General features: G+C 33.6%; 1 protein-coding gene across 1 annotated transcript in view; it reads left to right on the top strand.

The window, feature by feature from the left end:
- The first annotated feature begins 7,542 nt into the window (after positions 1-7,542).
- Positions 7,543-17,671, top strand: part of LOC149072589 (uncharacterized) — a 114,701-nt gene continuing 104,572 nt past the window's right edge. The window contains exon 1 of the mRNA XM_089246941.1: positions 7,543-7,855. The gene's annotated coding sequence lies outside the window, so the exon portion shown is untranslated. The remainder of the gene's footprint in view (positions 7,856-17,671) is intronic.

Below are 17,671 nucleotides of genomic sequence, written 5' to 3'. Positions count from 1 at the left end.
TACAAAAAATGCTTGTCAAATTAGATGGTTTTCGAATATTTTAGATATTTCGAAGTTGGAAGAGGAAAAAATCATGATTTTAGTACGAGGAAAATGTATACAATTAAGAAAAATTCTACAAGCATTCAGACTCTGCTTCGATCAAGTTATTAAACAATAAATTTTTGAAGAAAAATTAAAGTTTGAAAATTCTGACGAAATTTTTGTACACAATGGGAGCCGTTTTCTGAAAACATTCTATTTGCTGAGAAACGTGTAAGGACATAGAGGGCCAGTCTTGAAGATAACCTAATGTTTAAAAAAATTGTAAAAACGAAGATTTCTTTTTTCAAAAAAATTGGCATCTTTGTATGCAAAAATGAATATCAGATTTTAATTTTCTTTCCACGTTAAACTTATTGTTAAGCACAACTGAATTCGGAAAAATTACCGATGTTCATCATCAGAAACCGGTGAAATCGCATGATCTAAATTCATTAAAATACTACCCGTTTGGAATGAATCCAAGAGGATTATAGGGAAGGCAAGTGGGCATTTTAAGAAGAATTCAAATTGCTAATTTTTAAATTTGTAGTGTTTTATTGATAATTTAATGTCCAATCTAATATTGCTCATTTGTAGTGCATCAAGATTGCGTACCACTTGATATGCAATTCAACCTCTGCATCAACGTGTACCATTCAAAATCTGAAACATTTTTATCTTCATTAAGAGTATGGAGAATATTGGGAACTACAAATCGAAACTTCGTCATGAAAAAAAGTAGATTTTCTTGATACATAATTAAGAAAAATTAAATTTGAGAAACAATTTTTTTAACTGATAATCATAAAAATCAGGCTTGAAGTATGAAGTGATGAATCATGAAAATCATGTACATCAGGCTTTGTAAGCATATAAAGAAATTATAGAATGATGCCGATTCCAGAACACTAGAATAATGTAGCAGCTAAGATCAATTATTAATATAACGAAAATATTCGTGATTAAGTATCGATTTGAAATCATTTTAGTCTGGTATAGATGAATTAGATAATTCGAACGTTTTTGCAGAAACTTTTGACCAAGTTCGAGTTACAAGAGTATTGACTATTGATCAGATTTGCCAAATGCTCGTTGACGAATCATGTTGAGAATAACATCTTCCCTCCAAAGGTATGCATATGTGTACTTAATTTTAACGGTTTTAAATAGTTTTAATGATTATTTTTTCTAGTTAAGACCTGAGGTACACATGTGTACTTAAATAGAATTTCCCTAGTAAAGATACCGACTCAAATCAAATAAATAATTAATTAATCAGTCAATTATAATGTTTTCTTTTTAAAGAACATTTAACATACAATATATAAGCAAATCAATGAATAAAAAGTTAATAGCCAGTTTTGGCTTAGGTGTGAAGCTGCTCACGACTCAAAAGTGATTGAACACTCCATTTCGAGCAGCATTTTTTAAACATTTTTCTGCTCAACATGGTTTCAATCTGAAGCCCACAAATCACGAATTGAGTATCTTTTTACTTATAAAATGAATTTCTTGCTATAGCTTTTTTTTTTCTCATTTGATTTTCAACAAGAGCCCCCTCCCACCTTAGAATATTCTCGAGGTCCCTAGTAGGCCACATGGTCCCAGTATGAGAACCATAGTTTCAGAGCTTAACACGCTCTCTGAGAATTAATATTCCAGTTTTCTGAATTCAAACCGGAGAATCCTTCTTAAAATTAAAGCTAAGAGCTTTATTTTAACAATAAATTAACTAAATAACTGTTTTTAGGCCAAAAAACCGCATCAAAATTAGGAAAACTGTTTAATTAAGGACGACGATTTTGAACGAAATTATTGCGTTACTTTCAATAAAGGATTTCACAGCTCTTTAAAGACGTTTATTATATTTGAAAATAAAAATACATTGGTATTTCAGACGTTGGTATTTTTATTTTATACATTGGTTAGTATTTTAGATGTATTTAGTATGGGGTAAATATCGGTGGTATTTTAGATGTATTTAATATGGGGTAAATATCGGTGGTATTTTAGATGTAATTGATATTCTACGATCAATTATATACGAATCTTCAAATGTCTACAGTTTTCATGAAAATGAACCAATTAAAAACAGACGGTGGCGTCGGTTTTTGTTAAAACTTCGAAAATGTCAGTTAAAAGCATCGCAACCATTGGAATTTTGCAGCGAAAATGGATAGAAATGGATATTTCCGTGGATCTATATCAGCGTCGGGTTTTGCAGAACATACATTTGTGGTACACGTTGTGGTTTCTTGTCACGTGTCAGACGTTGCGCATGTAAATGTCAGTGCTTGATGGATGTTTTTTTAGTATTCCTATAAGAAAGCATTTTCTCCTTGCGGCCATATACATAAATATTTACACTACCATTTTCTTTTCCATTGCTTGATGGGTAGCCGATGTGCTTTGCCAAAAGGCAATAATTCATGCAAGTTTGAAACTCATTCGAATGGTTTCATTTTTTTTTTAAATAGCGAAATATATGTGAATATATGTATAAATTCGAATAGAAAGTGAAGGTAGAGAATAAAAGTAACTTTAACATATTCTGTGCCAATTTATGAATTTAAGCATTTCACACAATTCAAGAAAAAAATATCTGTATATATTTATCTTTTATTTATTTTTCTTTTCATTGATATAAACGTCTGATGTATTTATTCGTAGAGGAATTTTTGTGGCTTCTTGCCATAATTTGTAAGGCCTGTTGCCAGAGAAACGAGCCAACGTCTTAACTCGGAATATGTGTGAAAGCATTAATTTTAGGCCGTATTTATCCGCTATGTGCCAAGTTCTATGCATTTGTACTTTTAAAACTATCAACAGGTGATTCACTGCCATATAAGACTTGCTGGAGAAAATTGAATAGTTCAGAGACCCATTTGCTGTATTTTTTGCACACATTTTTAAAGTGAACACGTTTTTAAAATATCTATTATTACATGACTGGCTACATAACCCAAAAGTTGGCGTAATGTAATGCGATAGGTAATTTCGTGAACGCTTTTACGTCTGAGAAATTATACAGCGGAGGTTAACTCCAGTGTGATCTATGGGAAGATTTTGTTAAAACAAATATAACGATATTCTACTCATATTTGATGGGTTTTCAAGTTTTACTACCAAATTAGCTGTATTTTACCGAGTAATAAAGGCATCCAGATTCAAACATGCGACATTATTTTTCTCAAAGTAATGTGCGTTGGGACGTATTTATTTAATAGAATTAATTTAATATTTTTTGAATCAATTTTGATAGTTTGGTAAATTTTTTTAAATATAAATATGATTGCGCAGCTTGTAAATAATCCACACAAAATCGCAACATTACACAGATTTCATGTTCAGAAGTTTTTTTCCCATGTACGTCCGAATGCAAAAAATTGGAGAAAAGTTTCACTGTAGCATTGTCCTTATTGTAAGAAAGCCCATCTATACAGAGCAACAATGTCAGTCTTGCACGGAGTTCCTGAAACTACACATGGACATCTTGATTCAATTTTGAGTAAATTTTTCTCAAAATCTACATGGCAGCAGATGTATCCATACGGTCAAATTCCGTTATAATGATACAAATTCAAGTTCATATTTAACGAAGGAAATAATTTCAGAATTAATGAAAATTCGTAGCCAACGAAAGAAATGATTTCATAATTCATAAAAATCCACATTAAACGAAAGAAATTATTTTACAATCAATGTAAATTCCTATTCGATGAAAGAGATCATTTCAAAATTAATGAAAATCCATATTTGAGAAGAAAAAATATTTCAAAACAAATAAAAATTCATACTTAAGGTAAGAAATCATTTCAGAATCAATGGGAATTCATATTTATTAGTGGAAATGGTTTCGTAATTAACAAAAACCTATATTAAATGAAAGAAGAATCTCATAATTTATGAAACGTCATATTTAACAAAAGGAACAATTTCAGAATTAATTAAAATTCATATTTGAAATTCATATTAAATGAAAAGGTTATATAGAAATTTATTTAAAAATAGTGCCAAAATTTGTGAAAAATAATTTCAAAAATAACGAAAAATAATTTTTAATACCTGATACTGAGGTATTTATAATTGTAAGAAGAATCCACACACACAGATTACAAGGCCTTATACTCATGTAATTTACAGTGGAATCTTGATAGATGGGGGCTAATGAGGCCCCGAGTTGTATTAGGACAAAAATACCTTAAAACGCCTGTTTATTCTGAAATTATTTGTTATCTATTTAATTAATTATCAATTTTGATTAGTTCTAAAATCACTTTTTTCTTCAATTCTGGAAAAGTTCCTGATTAATTAGTGATTAATTTAGTTGATTACGATTCATTTTAATCTGAAATCACTAAAACTAATCGTTTAACTATTTATTTCAATAACCCTGAAAATTTATATGTTCTTCTCAACATACCTCGAAATAATTTCTTTCAATAATTATGTAATTATACATTAATTAATTGTGAAATACTTTTCCATACACCACAAATTACGAAATGAAATATGAAATTTTTTTTTCATTTATTCTGAAATTACTTCTTTCAAAAATTCTGAATTTTCATCAATTTATTCTGCAATTATTTCTTTCATTCATTCAGTAATTATTTCTTTCATTCATTCTGTAATTATTTCTGTTCAATTAATTCCTAAATTATTTCTTTCATTAATTCTAGAATTATTCGTCTGTGGCCACAGGACGCAGCTCAAATCATCAGTAAACCAACACCTTGTCTGCAACTAAAATTATACCATAGTATCTCATGCAAATCGTGCAAATAATGCCCTCCTCCATCTGGACCATCCAAGTTCCATCGCTGAAAATAACTGAATACAATTTCGATCCATATGACATACGCTTGCAAGCTCACTGTAATGTTTGTATTTTGTAATAAAGTTCAAACTGATTTTTTCACAACTTTTTTTTTTTTAAATACTATAATAGTTGTTTCTCGTATACGTCTATGAATCGTAATCGTTTTCTCTGAAAGTCCAGATGAGCTTTGTAATTTGTCGTGCACTCATCTTTTGCGGAGATGTCAGTCTGTGGAGCCTGGGTCGTGTCTGGTTTTACAGTTTTTGAACTCTTCTGTTAGTTATTTTATTTGTAACACGTAACATTCCTGAACGGTGTTTGTCTTTAAAGATACCACCTCCGGATAATACTCTGTACATGGACATTTTTAGAACGTTGTGAGATAGCTGTCATTTCCGAAACAGTCTTCGAAATTCCGATTTCAACTTTCTATTTTAAATTTTTAACAATATTAGGCTTATTTCTTCGGAACTGTTTCTCCATAGCTAGCGTCAATTTAAATAAATGATGTTATCACGTGGAGAACATAAATACAGTGAAAATTATATCGGCAGCCACCTGTATTCCGTGGCCAACTTCCCTTCCCGGCCAGTTTTCTTCGGAACGGAAGTAATCCCCCGTAGATACAATACAAAAATCACATCTTTCTCGTGGCTACCTCTGTACCTCTGTGTGCGGTCAGCGGCCACTTCCTTATGGATAAGAGTTGAAAATGAAGCAAGTTTTGATCAAAGGCGACAGAGTAAACCAGATAAATCACATATGATCTTTACTGAATAGGTAAAGGATGTGGAAGTTTTGGCTTTGTGGATACTTTCTTCACATTTTAGCACGCAGAGATTCAGTAGGACAACAGTGAGAGAGTAAAAGAAATGTGAGGAAAGAACATTCTGAAACAAAATGATGAGAGAAAGTGTAGTACTTGCTATATAAGAAAAGAACAGATCCCTGATAATACAGATTAAGGAATTGATCCGATGATCTGGTATTTCAAGCTCTACGTAAAACACAGTGATACCTCGATATACATAATGATACCAGGCTCAGAAAAAATTTCGTTGTAGAGGGACTATCGTTATATCGAGGGATTATATTCAACATTATCATCACGTGTCATCAAATTTATGCTGCTGTTGACATCTTTCCTAAATCGGCGTTGTTAGTACTACCAAAAAAATGGATTTTTGAGTATTAATTCGCCTTAAAATATTTTAATTGATTAGCTGATAAAAGAAATTTAGTTAGATGGTGTATTGTCCCTGTAAAAGAGTTTATTGCGTATCACTGTGGTGTATCACACAAAAAGTAGCAACACCGAACACTTTCGGTGATTAGGTGATGCCGAGAGATACCGATTTAGTAGACGTCCTAGGAAGAACTGAAATATGTTGAAATATTGAAGTGTATTTCAAATGAAAAATAAATTAAATAATGTTATGCGTTTCAAAAAATCCTGCTCAAAAAATATCGTTATACAGGGATTCATCATAGTAAGGGATATCATTGTGTCGAGAGGAGTTTAAGATTAGTTTAACTATAGGTGCTTCCAAATAATATTTGAAAAAATATCGTTGTAAGGGATTTATCGTTGTACCGAGTGTTGTAGCGCGGTTAAAATGTATGTTATATACATATTACTATATATTATGTAATGTAAATTATTATGTAAGATATGTTATTGTGAAAATGATAAACCGGTGGTTATACCAATCGTCTCGATAAAGAAAGTTCGATTAAATTTCACTACATTTTTATCACTTTTACCGGTGATTATGCATAATTCCCAAATAAAGTTGGGAAGACTGATTTAATATGTAAAAATTTATAATCTTTCTTCTCTTCAATAAACCAACTAATTATTTTTACCCGCACATGATACGCGCACTACACATATTTCAAAATAAAAATTATATTGAATTGAAATTGAAGACAAGACAAAAACATTCACAACGACATTCTCAGTCTTATACTATTGCCTTTCTTCACATGTATCGGAAAACAAAACCAACATTACCATTCGAATTCACCACATCCTGGACTATAATTACGTTCAGTTAGTTAAGTAATTAATCACTATTTATCGCATTTACCAACATGAGCTTGGGACTAAACATAATCTACGCCGAAGATGATAAATTCTCGGTACATGGCAAAAAAATTAATGAATTACAAGATTTTGGAAAACAAAAAATAGAATAAGACTTCACCTGATTTTTACTGTCCGCTATCGAGAGTGTCCGCTAACGGGGATTGAAACGCAATTTCGCCGTATTTCACGGGGGATCAGAAAAGTGTCCGTTGGGGGGAGGTTCCACTGTACCCGAATTCGACTGTATTTTGTGACGGCAAAAAAAACAGCACACCACCGGCAATTATTTCCATCTTTACACCCCTTATTAACTTTTAATTTAAATTCTTTTTCCTGCCCAACAATTTTATTTTGTCATTTAATAATAATAATATTTTTTTACGGCTCGCAGGACTTCAAACTATTGCCATTATTTTGTGGCCTGGCGCCTTTTAGTCTTCGGTGATGTCACGGGGCGCGCAGCGAGATCTCATTGGTGGTCGGCAGTTTGACGTCACCGGCAGCAAAACCATGGGTCGTGGGGAAGACACGTGAGAGGCCCTTTTCCCGTTTTTCCCATTTTCTCGCTTGATTTTATTTTTCCTTCACGGCCGCGCGCCGCTGCCAGTTTTGTCCGTAGCACCACTTCAGAGCGAAAGTGGCCACGCGCTTGTCTTGTCTCCGGTTCGATAAGGTATGCGATACCTGGACCACTAACAACCTGGTCCGGGCCAGGGGGAAAAACTCAAAAATGAGGGCCGCTTCCAACGCTGGGCCGAGCGCGGTTATTAATATCATTTCTCGTTGAAAAAAATATAACCACGCACACGTTTCATTTTATATATATTGTGGACACATAAAATTATTGCATTTTGTGCAGATGATGCAAAAACAAGTTTTTTGAAGAGCTTGCAATGAAGCAACAAGACATGTATCGCGCGGTAAGTTATATTAAATTTAATTATTTTAATATTAAAATGTGAAATTATTTATCATTTTCCCCTATAACATTAACCACTTTTTTTTGTTGTAAATATCAACTATTTTTTGGAATAATTTTGGAAACAAATCATGTTTACACGTTTACATGTTTATTGTAATTATTTGTGAATATTGCAGTCCAAATTCAGATTAAAATTTGTTTTCATACTTTTTTTCCGTTCATTTTCCGTTCTTCTAGCTTACAGATATCAAATGAAAAATTCATAAAAAAAAATTTTTCGTACATTTTCTGGACTGTAGAAACAACATTAAAATTAAAAACAAAAAAATTAAATTCCATTCTTCCTTAAAAACAGAAGATTGAAAAAAAAAATTAAAATTTAATGGCATAACTGCGGAAATGAATGGAAATTTTATTTCGTAAATCAACTTTGTAATCTCGAATTTTCAGGAAAAAGTGATTTCATGAACATAAAATATTTTTTATAATTAATAAAATCCATTTAAAATACAATTAGCAACATTGGCCGTCAAAGGGTTAGCCATTTTTTTAGAAATATCAGCAATTTTTTTGGAGTAATTTTTTAAATAACCCTTACGCTAATATTTCTCAATAACTGTTATTGCAATTATCTGTGAATATTAGTGAGAGATCCCGATTGTTGTATTTTCCAATATAAAATTTTAATTTCAATTTTTTTTTAATATAACGGTAGTGAAATTTCAAATTACTTATCAAAGTACCGTTTAAACACATTAAGTGTTGTTAATTAACCACCTTTACACAGATATGAACAATTTTGGTGTAGTTTTGGAAATAAGCCATGTTTATATCTCTCAACAACTGTTTATAATTACTGTGATTATTAGTGAATATTAATTAAGTGGTTCTCTTGAATGCATACTATTTTATTTTTTCAATTTAAAATTTAAATAATTTCACTTTTTTGAATTAACGTCAAGAAAATCTATTAATGTTCATGCAAATTACATTATTATATAAGCTAATATCACAAAAAATAATATTTATATTAAAATTTATATTTCTATAGTAATTATTGGAATGAGTTTCTTCTAGTCAATTAAATTTTATAGGAAATTATGCTGTTTTCCAGGAAAATTCTATAAAAATTGCATTATTTGTGAATTTTATTTTTACTGATTTTACTAGATACTTCAAAAAATTTAGTGATTGAAGTTTTTATCGAAATAATTATTGAATTCAAAAGTAATATTGATGAATGATGCTGTTAATCAAATTATTTTATCCAAATATTTTCCAAAATTAGCTTTTCTCAATGGTTATAATCGAAAGTGGCAATTTTCGAATTGTTTTAAGAAATTGAAATGAAAATTTGCAATAAGGTATATGAAAGTTACAAATTATATATAAATAAATCATATAAAATTTATAAATTTGTACTAAAAGTTATAAAAATGCTCCATGCTTATTTTCTTTGCATTGATATGATGGTTTCCGGTGAACATTTTAGTGAATAATTTACAATTTTGATTTGTGTTTGAACTTTTTATATCTTCTGATTAGTATAAAAATGGATTTTTATCATAAAAATGCATTAGAAAAAATTGTAACCACTGTTTTTTACCTCTTTAAAATTATTTCATCTCAGCGTTTAATTGTTTTTTCAAGAGTTTCCGAAATGTTTTTCATGCTTCGACACTTATCTAACCTTTTGAAGTAATAAGTATTTTATAAAACCCTGAAAGTTTTTAAGCTAATATTTCATGCTTCTTAAACTAGAAATTACCAATTTATTGCTCATTTCGAAAACGTAAATCTCTAATTAAAAAAAAAAAAAAGAGAGATTGATTATATGTATTAACACCGCTCTGCGTTTGTGGTTGGCACACGTTCGCGCGATCGTTTTTACGCCATCTATCTTTCACTTACAGAAGTTGTAGGTCGAAGACTAAACCAATTCCTCAGCACGATGTTGCTCCGAGCCCCGTAAAAAGCGTGTTTTTGAATTGATTTTGCCGCTAAAAACCTGTTTTTGCGCTGCTCAAAGTCGCGTAGAGCTGCGGCTGTGGAACCGACCTAACGAAGTTTAAGCCGGTTTCGAGTTTTTGAAGCCACGGGACGTCCTTCGGTTTCTTAGCTGGATGTCTCATCAGAATGACCTACAACCCTTGATATATTTTATATGATTATTTTCATGAAATTGAAGTATTCGATAGTAATGCTGTGTAAATTTCGTAAATTTCACACAGCAGAAACTATAAATCTTTATGAAACCATTGAAACTTTATTTCTGGTTTCTTGATGATTTAATAATTTTTCCTTAAAGATTACGCTCAAATCGGTCCACAAAATTCCTGAGAAAATTCGTAAAAACTGCTCAGAATCTATTGACAACATTCTTTTGAACAGTCTCCACAATCATTGAAAATCAATCAGTGAAGAACTTCATTCAGAAAGTAAAAAAAAATCAGTGAATATTTCAGATATCATCCGTACTATTGAATTCTAAATCCTCCATCAATAGAAGCTTTTCAAAAACAATTTCTTACCGGCGAAATGAAATGAAGAAATGAGCGATTAGTGGATGAATCTAATAAAGAGATTAATGCACTAATTATGCGGTTGCGTTCATTCGTACTGTTGCATTTGCGCTATCTATTTGCGGCAAACCACTACGTCACTCCGTGCCACACAAAAACGGGTTTTGAGGTGCGGTTTAGGTAATTTTGCCGTTAAAAACTGGTTTTTGAGTGGCTTGAAGAGGCGTACAGGTGTGGGTAGGGAACTGGTGTAACGGGGTCTTAACTAGTTTCAAAAATTCTTAAATCTACGGATCGTCCTTCGGTGTATTAGTTGAATATCTTATCAGAATGCTACTAATACACCGAACTGATGATATTACTGATAATATTATCTTCCAGATTTCACACAAGCCATTACACAAAATTTCTGAGAAAGTTCATAAACCAGGCTCAGAATCTATTGACAACATTCTTTCCAACAGTTTCAAAATCATTGAAAATCAATCACCAAAGAACTTCATTCACAGAAGTAAAAAAAAAATCGGTGAATGTGTGTTTCAGATATTATCAGCACTAATTCTTAATAGAGACTTTTCAAAAACAATTTCTTTCTGGTGAAGTCAAGTTTCTAATAAATTGATTGTGTGTGAGGCCCTAACCATTCAGTTTCGGGTTTTTTGCGGTTGGCGTTCAGTCGTATTTGCGTCATCTATTTTCCGCAAACAGAAGTGGTACCACCAGTCAAGACTCTAAAGCCAGCTCCTCACCCAAAACGTTACGTCGCTCCGTGCTACACAAAAATGGATTTTTAGGTGCGATTGCGGTAATTTTGCCGTTAGAAACCGGTTTTTGAGCGGCTCCGGGTGGCGTAAAGTCGTGAGTGTGGGACGGGTGAAACAAACTCTAAGCCGATTTCAAATTCCCAAAACCATGGAACGTCCTTCGGCTTATCAGGTGGACGTCTCATCAGAATGAGTTATCACGCTCTTGATACATTTTATGATTGTTTTTATGTAATTAACGTATCCGATTACGGTAAATTTCATACAATAGAAACCACAGATCTTGATGGAATCTTTGAAACTTTATTCCTGGTTTCTTGGTGATATTTTCCCGCCAGATTACGCTCAAGCCATTCCAAAAACTTCCTGAGAAAATCGGTAAAAAACATGCTCAGAATCTATTGACAACATTCCTTTCGACAGTCTCCAAAACCATTGAAAATCAATCAATGAAGAACTTCATTCAGAGGCTAAAAGAAGATCGATGAATGTTTCAGATATCATCAGTACTATTCAATTCTTAATCCATCCATCAATAAAGGATTTTCCAAAAACAATTTCTTACCAGTAAATACGGGAGAAAAAGTATATATAAAAGACTTTTTGATCTCAAAAAGGAATGAAAACGGTAGAGCAAATATTGAAAGAAAGAAACAGCAGTAATTGAAATTTCGACGTAAATGAGGTTATACTGTCTGCTATCCACGAAAAGTATTGGAATTCCTTTGTATCCAAAAAACCAACCAATTTCATTGGCTTCGATAATGAAAAAAAATATTATTTTCTTATTTCCCCTCCCCCTCGCCTGGAAACATCCTTTCTGTTGCTATAGAATTAATGCAAATTCTTTATCGTTCTTTTAATACAAAAAGTATCATTGGTTGGAGGTTAATTGAACGGTGATCAATTACCACTGAAGCGAGTAATAGCACATATTGTCTGACGCTTGAGTTGTATTAAAAATTAATTTTATCCCAGGATTGATAGAGAAAAAGATTTACAATCTGTGCTTGTTTTTTTAGAAGATATATGTGTATATAATGTCTGGGATGAAATTAAATATAAATTTCTATACATTCTTGGGGATTAACATTGATGCAATCCGGAACTTTTTGGCTAATATGTAAAGTGGAAAATTAATATAACGCAGTGATCTATATTGAATATCGAATCAGGAAGAGTGCATTCCGGAAGTAGAATCGGGATAAGTGCGTTTCTCAACCTATGGTCCGCGATGATACCACAGCTGGACCGAAGCAGACTTGATGTAATTTGATTCCAATTTAACGAAAAATGATTCAATTGCTATTTTAATCAACAGCAATTTTAGTGATTAATTATCAATATTTATTTTATTATCAATATTAATAATTATATTTACTATTAATTTATATTATTATACGTACTAGCTGTTATAAATGTGGTTATTATCCATACTTACCAAGCATTTTGGTAAGTTTGATAAATGTCTATATAAATTTATCACTTTTACAAATTAAGGATAGTACCCAAGTGTCGTTGGTAAATTTGAAAAATTTCCCTAGATGAATCACTTTTACCGGCGAATATGCATAGTACCCAAGCATCGTTGGTAAATTCCATGAATACTAAAAAGCTATTAATTTTAACAGTGATTATGCATGAAACCCAAGCGTCTCGTCGCTGGTATAAATATGATAAATCGTACCATATACTTACTGTACATGATAATTCATACATGTATTGTATAATTATATCAAGGTACCATCGTAAAATTTGTTATCATTGTATCGGGATCAGACTATATTCATCACGTACAATAGACTTATTTGGAATTTTTTTTAATATTCATTGATCATTGATCATTTTTGTCTCACCACAGTCATTTTCTGCACACGAGGGCTAATTAGACCGGGACCTACAATTTATTGCCGATTACGAACGGCGGGATTGTTTTTTATACTCATCTAGAGGTTGGTGCGCTAATCCCTCGATGGGGGACTCCCTGCGGTAGCAATTTTTTCTGTGGTCATGTCACCGTTTCTGTTGTACCCCTGTGTCAGGAAAGTTTTCTGACAAGGACGAACCAGGTATCGAAATCGCTACACCTGTAAACATCCTTTGGTATTTTAATCGAGTATCTTATCGATCTGGGCTACCGCGCCCTTGATATTCATCAAATTCACCGAATACACTAGGGTATTATTCATGATCACAGAGATAAAGGCGATTTTATCAAGTTTGAGTTTCCTGATATATAACCCGAAACACGAAAAATTTTCGAATTTCCTTTTCTTCAGACCCTCTTTTCTCTGTTTTTTTTCCTCCAAAAACCCAATTTCTTTATTTTTTTCACTTTTTTTCCGTGAGTACTCCGTAGTATGTAAGTATTGCACAGTAATTTCAGTTTGAAAGGAACCAGGCAGCCCTCAGCCCTGTAATGGGTTTAATTGGTATAATAAAATATTAGATTCCCTTGAATGGACGTAGACTTCAAGGACATAAACTTCAACTTTCGGGGGGCGGGAGGAGTAGCAGAGAGAGAGGGACAAGCTTGTCCATTTTCTTCATAAAGGTGGACAATGGCATTGTTCCCTAATTGCTTACGTGAAGTCATTGGAAAGACAGCTGAAAGCTATCAGTGTCTCGGAGTCATTCACCATCGATCCCCTCCCCAACTCTTCTCAATCATCTCTCATCTTCGCACCCTTTTCACATTCTTCATTTTTTTTAAACACATCGTATGACATCTATATCTTATTCAAGTATAAAAATACAGAAAGTAGAGCCCGAAAGTTTAGGCAAAATGCCATAAATGCCTTTTTTTGCCTATTTTTAATTTTTTTTCTTTTGTAAAAACGCCTTTTTTTTTAATTTTTCCTGCCATAACTGCCTATTTTAAGGTTTTTTTAAGTTTGTTCGTAAATTTCAGAGGCCATCTTATGTAAAGCTTGAATATTTTGAGCATGTAGAACTTCAAACAATTCTTTTTAAAATCTCCATCTCAGTATTAGTTATTATCAGAAAGTCCCCCATCTTTCCGTGGGCAGCAATAATTCAGCCCCATTTAAACGCGAATAGTTGTAAGTGCCTGAAAGATTGAGAGATAGAAAACTTGATTTTGCCATGCAATTACATGGCTTTTGCCGAATGGTGTTAGACATGAATGTTTTTGTTTCAAACGAACGCAGCTGATGTATGAGAAAAATTAGAAGTTTTTTCTCAGCATATTTCACATAACATGTCTTGCTCAAACATTGGACTGCATTGTGTAAGGGTAGCTGACTGATGACTATCCTAAGGGGTTGTCATGGCTCACACAGGGTGGGGTAGGAGCTGACGGGGCTCTGGCCCTGGCTCCACAGTGTAGTGATCTTTCTTTCACCGCAAAAAACCATAGCTTGTCTTTCCATTAATTTTAGACACATATTTAGTATTCGATTAAGTTGAGCAGAGTCGCCCTCAGAGGGGTACGACAGGTGTGGCCACACTGGGCTCGGTACTTGAAGGAGTCCTGCATGCGCATTGATATATAATTAAAAAAAAATTTTTACTTTATATATTCCTTTTTAATCCATATTTACTTTAAATATTTCAGATAATATACTAACAAAATAAATGGGAATTATTCGTAAGTCGGATCCCCACGATCATATTCTGCACTGCCTCCGTGTCTGATAACGGTGGCCCTGGAATTGACCTAATCCTGAAAAAACCACAAACAGTGTGTTTGAGGAAGAGGCTTTGGGAGTGGTTTGGGGCACCACTTAGTTCAAATATTACTTGTTAGGGAAACCGTTCACCATCTATTGTGACTGAGCATTCTTGTCTAAGGTCTTGCAATTGAAAGACTTCACTTCACGCATAACAAGATGGACGTTGGCACTAAATCAATGCAGTTATAAGATAATACATACACCTGGACGGGTTAATCTAACTGCAGGCTACCTTTCTAGAGCAGTTAATTCAGTAGAATTGTCAGGGTTGACAGTTGAAGCATCTTTGTGTACGAGAGTCAAGAATCTACAAGGGGAGGACCCCTTTTGTCCTCAAGTCATTAACGAGTTACAGTCAGGGACAGGGTCGTCTAACGAGAATTTAATTTTCTTTTTAATTGATGGCACCTTGCACTGCACATATAAGAATCCTAAGACCATACTTGAGAGATTGGATAAATTGGCTGTCCCCCAGAGTTTGACAACTGAAATTATCAAACTGAATCACTCGTCTCCCCCCCCCCCCTCCGTAGCGGCACACCCTGGGTTACCCAAAACATTGAGCCGCATTCGCTCGCTATATTTTTGGCCTAAGATATTCCAAGAAATTAAATTACACATTAAGCAGTGTGATTCATGCATAGCCAACCGTGGTAATGTGCGCAACCCTGTGGCACCTCTATAAATAGTCCCCATCGCTCGGCGTCCCTTTGAATTTGTGAGATTAGATGCTGTAGGTCCATTTCCGGTGTCCTCAGAGGGCAACAAATATATTTTGGTTTTGTCAGATTACTTTACCAGATATCCAGAGGCCTATCCAGTGACTGAAATCAAGTCGATAACTGTTTAGATCAATTTATTTGTACCCATTGGATACCCGAAACTTTATTGACAAATCAGGGTTCTAATTTATTGTCAGAGGCCACGCAAGGAATTTATAAGTATTTGGGAAATAAAAAGGTTCAGACATCTCCCTACCATCCCCAGACTGATGGGGTAGTGGAAAGACTCAATGGGACTCTAGTACAAGCGTTGAGCCATTTGGTCAACGACACCAAACTGACTGGTGCGGACACGTTCCTTTTGCTCTTTTGGCACATCGTACAGCGGTACATTCAGCCACAGCGGAGCAGCCTTCGTATCTATTGTATGGGAGAGACATAAGTCTACCCGCAAAGTTATTGTCACAACCTCCAATTCGTAGTTCCAACCTCCAATGCGGACCAGACCGAGTATGTCCAAGATATGTCTCCCAGACTGCATCAAGCATACAAACTAGTAAAGCAAAATTTAGAGAGGGCAGATGAAAGACACGAGAAACACCGAAGTAAGGTGGCCAAGGACAAGAAACTACAAATTGGAGATGTTGTATATTGCCATATGCCGCAAGGTAAACCGGGGCTTAGCCGCACAAGCTATTCAAAACTAATGAAGGCCCCTTTACCATAGTTAGGCAGTTGGGCCCTGTAAACTTGGAAATTTAAAAAGTGGATAACCCCAGTAGGAAAATGAAAGTTCATGTAGGTAGATTAATTACTGTTCCTGAGAAATCTGTAGTGATAGGTAATAATGTAAATATTGATAACAATAATAATCCAGATACAAGAGTTAAACACTCATGATTACCTCCTGAGACCTCGAGAATCTAGGGGTTTTGTTTCAAATAAGGCACTTGGTCGCAGTTCCTAGACATGGACGGTTGGTTTATGTTAGAAAGGGGGGATATTGGGTTTATGTTAGAAAGGGGGGATATTGAACATTTTGGGGATATATTACCAGCATTGCAAATTCTTTGGCTGGAGAATGTTTTTTGTTTTGGTGTTCAGAGGCTATGGGTTTTGTTGATGGTCAATGTGAACTTGGCCATTACTACTGGGGTTTGAGAATGATTCTTCTCGGGACCCCATGGAGGGTTGGGACTCAGTGAAACAGTTTCCATAGTTTCCACGGCTACGGGACCTGACGATTCAGTTAAACATCGCTGGCCTCCAAGATCACCGGACCTCACAGTGTGCGATTTCTTTTATGGGCATCTTTTTATCAGCCACCTCGTTGGGCATTTTGCCTGTTGTGGCGTTGTATTTGTATTTCTTGTTGTGGGGTTTATAAAAGACTACGTTTATGTGCCTTCCCTTTCAGCTATATTAGCCGAACTGCAGATACGCATAAAAGCAGCAGTGGATGCAAACAAGCTCGCAAACGTTTGGGACGAATTTGACTACCGTATAGACATACACATGTGTATGCTGTGCATCTCAAGGTCGCCATATTGAGCACCTTTAATTTGGTTTGTAAAAAAACTTTATGATTAGCCATGTAATATAAAAGTAATCTTAAGTGTGTATGTGTTCAAGATTTTTCGTAATATACGCATTTCAAATCGGGTGATTCTTTTTGAAACACCCTGTAGATAAATATATATATATATAATATTGTAGATAATAATCACATATTTTAGAATAATCTTGACGAGCAATATTAGTTTCAGTGATTAATTTACGATTTTAACTTGAATTTCAATTTTTATATCTTCCGATTACACAAAATTTATTTTTTGTCTATAAAAAGATTTTAAAATTTTTGTAACTTATTACCTTTATGAAATTTAGGCATTTAATCGTTTTTTTAATACTTTTCGAAATTATTTGAAGTTCTTCAACATTTATTTAACTATTTTGAAGGCATATAGTTACCTGAATATTTTCTATGCTATTATTTTATGCTAATTAAACTACGACTAACCCATTATAACTGATTCACAGAATTGAAGTCTGTAATAAAGAGATTAACATGCATTAATGGCTTAGTTTGGGGTTTTTGCTGTTGGCGTTCG

Source organism: Pholcus phalangioides, unplaced genomic scaffold (assembly GCF_987345545.1).
Source record: "Pholcus phalangioides strain wild (caught in Gottingen) unplaced genomic scaffold, Ppha-v1.0 ptg000017l_1, whole genome shotgun sequence".
NCBI classification, from domain to species: Eukaryota; Metazoa; Arthropoda; class Arachnida; order Araneae; family Pholcidae; genus Pholcus; species Pholcus phalangioides.
Note: the sequence above shows the minus strand (reverse complement) of the source record. Positions and strands in the feature narration are given on the sequence as shown.